Source organism: Hordeum vulgare, chromosome 7H, assembly GCF_904849725.1.
Source record: "Hordeum vulgare subsp. vulgare chromosome 7H, MorexV3_pseudomolecules_assembly, whole genome shotgun sequence".
Lineage (NCBI taxonomy): Eukaryota > Viridiplantae > Streptophyta > Magnoliopsida > Poales > Poaceae > Hordeum > Hordeum vulgare.
Genome location: NC_058524.1, coordinates 457247146 through 457257793, shown reverse-complemented (window position 1 = coordinate 457257793; position 10648 = coordinate 457247146).

Genomic DNA, 10648 nt, shown 5'->3' with positions numbered 1-10648 from the left:
AGTATAGGTGGTCTAATTTAGACGCAATTTACATGATGTACCGTAAGAAGCGATATCCTCTTTATTATTAGGTATAGAAGAGTCTACGGCCCACACGGTTGTCCATGGTACGTGACCGCGTCGGTGCCACGTTTCTGCTCCAACGTCTCGAAAGCGAGGAGTGCCAGCGTGCTACCTGTTGGAAATATGCTCTAGAGGCAATTATAAAATAGTTATTATTATATTTCCTGTTACAATATAATCGTATATTATCCATGCTATAATTGTATTGAATGAAAACATAGATACATGTGTGGATACATAGACAAAACAATGTCTCTAGCAAGCCTCTAGTTGGCTAGCCAGTTGATCAAGGATAGTCAAGGCTTTTGACTATGTGCAAGTGTTGTCACTTGATAACTGGATCACATCATTAGGAGAATCATGTGATGGACTAGACTCAAACTATGAACGTAGCATATTGATCGTGTCATTTTGTTTCAATTGTTTTCTGCATGTTAAGTATTTATTCCTATGACCATGAGATCATATAACTCAATGGCACCGGAGGAATACCTTGTGTGTATCAAACGTCGCAACGTAACTGGGTGACTATAAAGGTGCTCTACACGTATCTCCGAAGGTGTCCGTTGAGTTAGTATGGATCAAGACTGGGATTTGTCACTCCGTGTGACGGAGAGGTATCTCGGGGCCCACTCGGTAATACAACATTACACACAAGCCTTGCAAGCAATGTGACTAAGTGTAAGTCACGGAATCTTGTATTACGGAACGGGTAAAGAGACTTGCCGGTAAAGAGATTGAAATAGGTATGCGGATACCGACGATCGAATCTCTGGCAAGTAACATACCGAAGGACAAAGGGAATGACATATGGGATTATATGAATCCTTGGCACTGAGGTTCAACCGATAAGATCTTCGGAGAATATGTAGGATCCAATATGAGCATCCAGGTCCCGCTATTGGATATTGACCGAGGGGTGTCTCGGGTCATGTCTGCATAGTTCTCGAACCCGCGGGGTCTGCACACTTAAGGTCCGATGATGTTTTAGTATAGTTGAGTTATATGTGTGGTTACTGAATGTTGTTTGGAGTCCCGGATGAGATCACGGACGTCCAGAAACGAAGATTGATATATAGTATGGTTTCATTTGGTCACCCGAAAGTTTCGAGCATTACCGGCGATATACCGGGAGTGACAAATGGGTTCCGGGTGATTACCAGGAGGGGCTCACCCACCCGGGAGTGAGCCCATGGCCTTAGGGTGGCGCACCAAGTCCTTAGTGGGCTGGTGGAGTCATCCCAAGAGGGCTATGGCGCCACAAGCAAAAATACCAAAGGAAAGAAGAAAAAAAAGGAAAGAGGGAGGTGGGAAGGAAGAGGAGGACTCCTCCTTCCGAAACCGAATTGGTGGAGGAGTCCTCCTCCACCCTTGCGGCCGGCTCACCCTTGGGGCCCTTGTGCCCCAAGGATAGCCCCTCCCCTCCTCCTATATATTGGTGGTTTAGGGCTTTTTGAGACACAAGTTTGCCACGTGCAACTCAAGCCTATTCCACATAGTTTTCCTCTAGATCGGATTTCTGCGGAGCTCGGGCGGAGCCCTGCACGAGTAGATCATCACCACCACCAGAGCGCCGTCACGCTGACGGAGAACTCATCTACTTCTCCGTCTTGCTTGCTGGATCAAGAAGGCCGAGATCATCATCGAGCTGTACGTGTGCTGAACGCGGAGGTGCCGTCCGTTCGGTGCTAGATCAGAACGGATCGTGGGACGGACCGTGGGACGACGGTGATTTGAATCACGAAGTTGTACCACTACATCAACCGCGTTTCTTAACGCTTCCCGCTTAGCGATCTACAGGGGTACGTAGATCCACTCTCCCCTCGTACATGGACATCACCATGATAGGTCTTCGTCTGCGTAGGAAAAATTTTGTTTCCAATGCAACGTTCCCCAAAAGTGGCATCATGAGCTAGGTTCATGCGTAGATGCTATCTCGAGTAGAACACAAAAGGTTTTGTGGACGGTGATGTTCGATTTGCTGACCTCCTTAATATTTTCTCGATTAGGTGGTATTGTTGGATTGAAGCGGCCCGGACCGACATAACTCGTACGCTTACGAGAGACTGGTTTCATCGACTGACATGCAACCTCGTTGCATAAAGATGACTGGCGGGTGTCGGTTTCTTCAACTTTAGTTGAATTGGTTTTGACCGAGGCGGTCCTTGGAGAGAGGTTAAATAGCAATTTTCACATCTCCGTTGTGGTCTTTGCGTAAGTAAGATGCGATCATACTATATACCCATAGCAGCCACGTAAAACATGCAACAACAAATTAGAGGACGTCTAACTTGTTTTTGCAGGGTATGCTTGTGATATGATATGGCCAATGACATGATGTGATATATTGGATGTATGAGATGATCATGTTGTAATAGTTAATATCGACTTGCACGTCGATGCTACGGCAACCGGCAGGAGCCATAGGGTTGTCTTTAAACTATTGTTTGTGTTTGTAGATGCGTTTACTATATTGCTAGGTTGTAGCTTTAGTAGTAATAGCATAGATAGCATGACAACCTCGATGTTGACACGTTGATGGAGATCATGATGATGGAGATCGTGATGATGGAGATCATGGTGTGGCGCTGGTGACAAGAAGATCATCATGGTGCTTAGGTGATGGAGATCAAGAAGCACAAGATAACGACCATATCATGTCACTTATGAATTGCATGTGATGTTAATCCTTTTATGCACCTTATTTTGCTTAGAACGACGGTGGCATTATAAGGTGATCTCTCACTAAAATTTCAAGATGAAATTGTGTTCTCCCCGACTGTGCACCGTTGCGACAGTTCGTCGTTTCGAGACACCACATGATGATCGGGTGTGATAGACTCAACGTTCACATGCAACGGGTGCAAAACAGCTGCACACGCGGAACACTCGGGTTAAACTTGACGAGCCTAGCATGTGCAGACATGGCCTCGGAACACATGAGACCGAAAGGTCGAGCATGAATCGTATAGTTGATATGATTAGCATAGAGATGCTTACCACTGAAACTATTCTCAACTCACGTGATGATCGGACTTGACTTAGTGAATTTGGATCATGTACCACTCAAATGACTAGAGAGATGTACTTTTTGAGTGGGAGTTTAATCAGTAATTTGATTAGTTAAACACTAATTATCTTAAACATAGTAAGTCCACTTTGCAATATTTGTGTTGTAGATCAATGGCTCACGCAACAGTCACCCTGAATTTTAATACGTTCCTAGAGAAAGCTAAGTTGAAAGATGATGGAAGCAACTTTGTAGACTGGGCTCGTAATCTTAAGTTGCTCCTGCAAGCTGGGAAGAAGGATTATGTCCTTAATGCTGCGCTAGGAGATGAACCACCCGCTACGGCTGACCAAGATGTTAAGAACGCCTGGTTAACACGTAAGGAGGACTGCTCAGTAGTTCAATGTGCAGTCTTGTATGGCTTAGAGCTGGGACTTTAACGTCGCTTTGAGCGTCATGGAGCATATGAGATGTTCCAGGAGTTGAAGTTTATCTTTCAGATGAACGCCCGGATCGAGAGGTATGAGACCTCCGATAAATTCTATGCTTGCAAGATGGAGGAGAATTCGTCTGTCAGTGAACATGTGCTCAAAATGTGTGGGGTACTCAAACCGTCTAGCTGAGCTGGGTATTGAACTCCCGCAAGAAGCTATCACTGACAGAATTTTTCAATAACTGCCACCTAGCTATAAGAGGTTTGTGTTGAACTATAACATGCAAGGGATGAACAAGTCACCCGGCGAGTTATTCGCGATGCTGAAAGTAACAGAGTCAGAACTCCGGAAAGAGCATCAAGTGTTGATGGTCAATAAGACCACTAGTTTCAAGAGAAACTGCAAAGGCAAGAAGGGTAACTCCAAGAAGAGCGGCAAGCCTGTTGCCAATCCGACGAAGAAACCCAAGGATGGACCTAAGCCTGAAACAGAGTGTTATTACTGCAAGGGACTAGGTAACTCGAAGCTTAACTGCCCCAAGTATTTGGCTGATAAGAAGGCGGCCAAGGAAAAATCAGGTATATTTGATATACATGTTATTGATGTGTACTTAACCAACTCTCGTAGTAGTGCCTCGGTATTTGATACCGGTTATGTTGCTCATATTTGCAACTCGAAGCAGGAACTGCGGAATAAACGAAGGCTGGGAAAGGATGAAGTGACGATGCGCGTGGGAAATGGTTCCAAGGTTGATGCAATCGCCGTCGGCACAGTTTCACTTCAGTTACCATCAGGATTAGTTATGAACTTAAATAATTTTTATTTAGTGCCTGCGTTAAGCATGAACATTATATCTGGATCTTGTTTATTGCGAGACGGTTACTCGTTTAAGTTAGATAATAATGGTTGTTATATTTCTATGAGTAATATCTTTTATGGTCATGCACCCAATGTGAGAGGATTGTTCATATTGAATCTTGATAGCGATGATACACATATACATAACATTGAGACCAAAAGATGTAGAGTTAACAATGATAGCGCCATGTTTTTTTGGCACTGCCGCTTAGGTCATATTGGTGTAAAGCGCATGAAGAAACTCCATTCTGATCGGCTTTTGGAGTCACTTGATTTTGAATCACTTGACACGTGCGAACCATGCCTCATGGGCAAGATGACTAAGACTCCGTTCTCCGGAACAATGGAGCGTGCAAGTGACTTGTTGGAAATCATACATACCGATGTATGCGGTCCGATGAGTGTGGAGGCGCGCGACGGATATCGTTATTTTCTCACCTTCACTGAAGATTTGAGTAGGTATGGATATATCTACTTGATGAAGCACAAGTGTGAGAAGTTTGAGAAGTTCAAGCAATTTCAGAGTGAAGTTGAAAATCATCGTAACAAGAAGATCAAGTTCCTACGTTCTGATCGTGGGGTGAATATCCGAGTTCCGAGTTTGGTGCTCACTTAAGACAATGTGGAATTATTTCACAGTTGACACCGCCTGGAACACCACAGCGTAATGGTGTGTCCGAACGTCGTAATCGTACTTTGTTAGAAATGGTGCGATCTATGATGTCTCTTACTGATTTGCCGTTATCGTTTTGGGGTTATTTATTAGAGACAGCTGCATTCACTTTAAATAGGGCACCATCAAAATCCGTTGAGACGACACCATACGAACTGTGGTATGGCAAAAGACCGAAGTGCTCGTTTCTTAAAGTTCGGGGATGTGATGCTTATGTCAAAAAGCTTCAGCCTGAAAAGCTGGAACCCAAAGCCGAAAAGTGCGTCTTCATAGGTTACCCAAAGGAGACAGTTGGGTACACCTTCTATCTCAAATCCGAGGGCAAAGTGTTTGTTGCTAAAAACAGAGATTTTCTTGGGAAGGAGTTTCTCTTGAAAGAATTGAGTGGGAGGAAAATAGAACTTGATGAGGTTTTCGAACCTCTAGTCCCTTTGGATGGTGGCGTAGGGCAAGTGGAAACCCCTGTCGAAGCGACACCGGTTGAGGAGGAAGTTAATGATGATGATCATGAAACTTTGTATCAAGTTCCTATCGGACCTCGCAGGTCGACAAGATCACGTATTACTCCTGAGTGGTACGGTAATCATGTCTTATCAATCATGTTGTTAGAGAACAATGAACATGGGAATTATTAAGAATCAATGGTGGGACCGAATTCCAACAAATGGCTGGAGGCCATGAAGTCCGAGATAGGATCTATGTATGAAAACAGAGTGTGGACTTTGGAAGTATTACCTGAAGGCCGCAAGGCTATTCAGAACAAATGGATCTTTAAGAAGAAGACGGACGCGGACGGTAATGTGACCGTTTATAAAGCTCGACTTGTGGCAAAGGGGTTTTCACAAGTTCAAGGAGTTGACTACGATCGGACGTTCTCATCGGTAGCGATGCTTAAGTCCGTCCGAATCATCTTAGCAATAGCTGCATTTTTCGATTATGAAATCTGGTAGATGGATGTCAAAACGACGTTCCTTAATGGTTTTCTTAAGGAAGAGTTGTATATGATGCAACCCGAAGGTTTTTTCAATCCAAAGAATGCTAACAATGTGTGCAAGCTCCAGCGATCCATTTATGGACTAGTGCAAGCATCTCGGAGTTGGAATAAGCGCTTTGATGAGGTGATCAAAGTATTTGGGTTTATACAAATGGTTGGAGAATCTTGTATTTACAAGAAAATGAGTGGGAGCTCTGTGGCATTTCTAATATTATATGTGGATGACATATTGCTGATTGGAAACAACGTGGAGTTTTTGGAGAGCGTAAAGGATTACTTGAATGAAAGTTTCTCTATGAAGGACCTAGGAGAAGCTACTTACATTCTAGGCATTAAGATTTATAGGGATAGATCGAGATGCCTGATAGGACTTTCACAAAGCACATACCTTGATAAAGTTTTGAAGAAGTTCAAAATGGAGCAGTCCAAGAAAGGGTTCTTGTCAATGTTACAAGGTATAAAATTGAGTAAGACTCAGTGCCCAGCAACTGCGGAAGATAGAGAACAAATGAGTTCCGTCCCCTATGCTTCAGCCATAGGTTCTATCATGTATGCAATGATGTGCACTAGACCAGACGTCAGCTTAGCCATAAGTATGGCAGGCAGGTTTCAAAGTAATCCAGGAGTGGATCACTTGACGACGGTCAAGAATATTCTGAAGTACCTGAAAAGGACTAAGGAAACGTTTCTCGTTTATGGAGGTGACGAAGAGCTCGTCGTAAAGGGTTACGTCGATGCAAGCTTTGACACTGATCCGGATGACTCTAGGTCTCAAACCGGATACGTATTTATTCTTAATGGGGGTGCGTTAAGCTATTGCAGTTCCAAGCAAAGCGTCGTAGCAGATTCTACATGTGAAGTGGAGTACATGGCTGCCTCAGAGGCAGCTAAGGAGGGTGTCTGGTTGAAGTAGTTCATGACGGATCTTGGAGTTGTGCCGAGCACACTAAATCCAATAACTATGTTCTGTGACAACACTGGTGGCATTGCCTTAGCAAAGGAACCAAGGTTTCACAAGAAGACCAGACATATCAAACGACGCTTCAACCTCATCCGTGACTACGTCGAAGGAGAGGACGTAAATATTTGCAAAATGCACACGGATATGAATGTAGGAGACCCGCTGACTAAACCTCTTCCACGGGCAAAACATGATCAACACCAGAACTGTATGGGTGTTAGATTTATTACAATATAAATCGCATGGCGATGTGAGGACTAGATTATTGACTCTAGTGCAAGTGGGAGACTGTTGGAAATATGCCCTAGAGGCAATGGTAAAATAGTTATTATTAGGGATATTTAAATTAGTGCCCCTGGTTCCTTAGTTGTGCTCACTTTTCCCCATGCTCCAAACTTTTGCTCACTTTTCCCCTCTTCCTTAGGTGAAACTCTCACAAATGCTCATAGCGGCCGTTTGTTGTCTTGACCGTCCATTGACCGTCAATTGACCGTTTGTTGTCTTGACCGTGACCGTCAATTGCTGACGAGTGGGGCCGAGTCTTCGGCTGACTCTTGCTTGCTGACAGGTGGGACCGCAAGGAGACACGTATTGGGCAGCTTGTCTGAATCTGAAACATATCTAGATAGGCCGCACTGCACCGCGCCGCCCCGCCTCCTCTGCCGGCGTCGTGCCGCGTCCATCGCAGTTGTTTCCTCCACCCTATGCCCCTATTCCGTTCGTCGGCGACGTTGCGTCTCCGCCAGATATAGCCCACCTTTCCATCTAGGATTACATGGCAATGTTGAGTGAGGACGCCCGGAATGCAGTCGCTCGTGGAGAGGATTGGGTCGAATCCGTGGCAGATAATTCATGGATTAAACCTGGGTAAGCATTGTTTCCTCTCGACTTGACGTTCTAAGTCGTATTGTAGGCCGTATTTGACTTCTGTTTGCTTGAATCGTTCGAATTTGTGCTTGATTTTACCCGGCTAACTGAAGCCTTTATTTCCTTCAACAAAATAGGATTGATCCCGCGCTGGCTTTCCGGCTGGCGATTAGAATGGAAACTAGTGTGCTGCGTGGTACTAAAGCGCATTTGATTTCATCATTTTTCTATCCCAAAGTGGTAGAAACCAGCATATTTGATGGGGTTATAGTCCTAGGGTAGGGTCATAGGCCTGCCCTGTAGGTCCTACCCAAGGACTACCCCTCGCAAAGGACTAGGCCCTTAGTCAGCTCCGACTAGATTAAGGAGTCCCTATCATACAGTCGGTAACGTACCCTCGATCATCCAGTCGGAGACTAGCATTCGGAGCATATCAAGCTAACCGACTGGATACCACTCGGTGCATCGTAACCCCCCTGGAGGGAAACGGTCGTACGTTTCCAGGTGCATTTATTAGCATTTAGGGCGTACGTTTTAGCCACCCTCCCCCGCTGGTAGAGGGGTTAGCAACTCATTGTATTCCATATTACCACTCGACAACAAGCTCCCTGAGCATTGAGACGTAGGGCTATTACCTCCACCGTAGAGGGGCCTGAACTCATACAACCTCGCCGTAGCTAAGGCTCTGCCCATCCCTTTCGTACCCTACACATCTACTGTCACGCTTATACCCACGACAGTTGGCGCCCACCGTGGGGCAGGCGTCTAAGCGACTTCCGGCGAGTTTGCGACTGCTTCCTTTCTTCATGTCGTCCGGTGGAGATTCGAGCATGGGTCATCAGATCTTCTTCGGCGCTCTCTCCTTCATCATCGACGATTCGGCGTGGCATCGGGATGCTCCTCTCGACGTCGAGGCGCTTCCCCGTCGTGGGGCTACGCACTTGCGTGCCGGCGCCCGCGGCATTCTTCTTCTCCAACAGTCGGCTCTGGTGTCGACCTGCACCGCCGTCACGCGCCGCAGCAAGCGGTCTCGCCGTCCGCGGCTCCAGCATTGGGTGCAACACGCCCAGGCGCGCCAGAACGCGTCTTCACACGTGGCGGTTCTAGAGTCCGTTGTGGTTGCCCCGCTATCCCAGCACTCGGAATCGGTTCCGACTGAGTTCCCTTCCGAGTATGCGGGTCGCGGCCCCGCAGCAGAAGTACACATGGCCAACTCCCATGAAGATCCCCGTCAAGCTGGCCGAAGCGAGCGCGAGGTCGGCGAAACGTCCGGCGCGCGCCGTCCACCTCGCCGTTCTGCCAGTCGGCACACTCGGCGGAGCAACGTAGAGTTGTTCTGCACACCCCTCCTCAACTTGGCTGCGGCTGCCAAGATAGCCGATTCCCTCCAGCCGACTGATTCAGAGGCAGGAAGAGGGATCGAGCAGATCCGAGCCCTGTTGCACACGGCGCAGCAGCAGAATTCGGCGGTCTCCCAGTCGCACAACAGGATCCATAATAGTTCCGTTCATGCGAATACGCTGTTGGAATTATGCCCTAGAGGCAATAATAAATATAGTTATTATTATAATTCCTGTATCAAGATAATCGTTTATTATCCATGCTATAATTGTATTGAATGAAGACTCATTTACATGTGTGGATACATAGACAAAACAACGTCCCTAGCAAGCCTCTAGTTGGCTAGCCAGTTGATCAAAGATAGTCAGTGTCTTCTGATTATGAACAAAGTGTTGTTGCTTGATAACTGGATCACGTCATTAGGAGAATCACGTGATGGACTAGACCCAAACTAATAGACGTAGCATGTTGATCGTGTCATTTTGTTGCTACTGTTTTCTGCGTGTCAAGTATTTATTCCTATGACCATGAGATCATATAACTCACTGACACCGGAGGAATGCTTTGTGTGTATCAAACATCGCAACGTAACTGGGTGACTATAAAGATGCTCTACAGGTATCTCCGAAGGTGTAAGTTGAGTTAGTATGGATCAAGACTGGGATTTGTCACTCCGTGTGACGGATAGGTATCTCGGGGCCCACTCGGTAATACAACATCACACACAAGCCTTGCAAGCAATGTAACTTAGTGTAAGTTGCGGGATCTTGTACTACGGAACGAGTAAAGAGACTTGCCGGTAAACGAGATTGAAATAGGTATGCGGATACTGACGATCGAATCTCGGGCAAGTAACATACCGAAGGACAAAGGGAATGACATACGGGATTATATGAATCCTTGGCACTGAGGTTCAAACGATAAGATCTTCGTAGAATATGTAGGATCCAATATGGGCATCCAGGTCCCGCTATTGGATATTGACCGAGGATTCTCTCGGGTCATGTCTACATAGTTCTCGAACCCGCAGGGTCTGCACACTTAAGGTTCGACGTTGTTTTATGCGTATTTGAGTTATATGGTTGGTTACGAATGTTGTTCGGAGTCCCGGATGAGATCACGGACGTCACGAGGGTTTCCGGAATGGTCCGGAAACGAAGATTGATATATAGGATGACCTCATTTGATTACCGGAAGGTTTTCGGAGTTACCGGGAATGTACCGGGAATGACGAATGGGTTCCGGGAGTTCACCGGGGGGGCAACCCACCCCGGGGAAGCCCATAGGCCTTGAGGGTGGCACACCAGCCCTTAGTGGTCTGGTGGGACAGCCCAAAAGGGCCCTATGCGCCTAGGAAAGAAAATCAAAGAGAAAAAAAAAAGAGGAGGTGGGAAGGGAACGAAGGACTCCCACCCACCAAACCAAGTCCAACTCGGTTTGGGGGGGG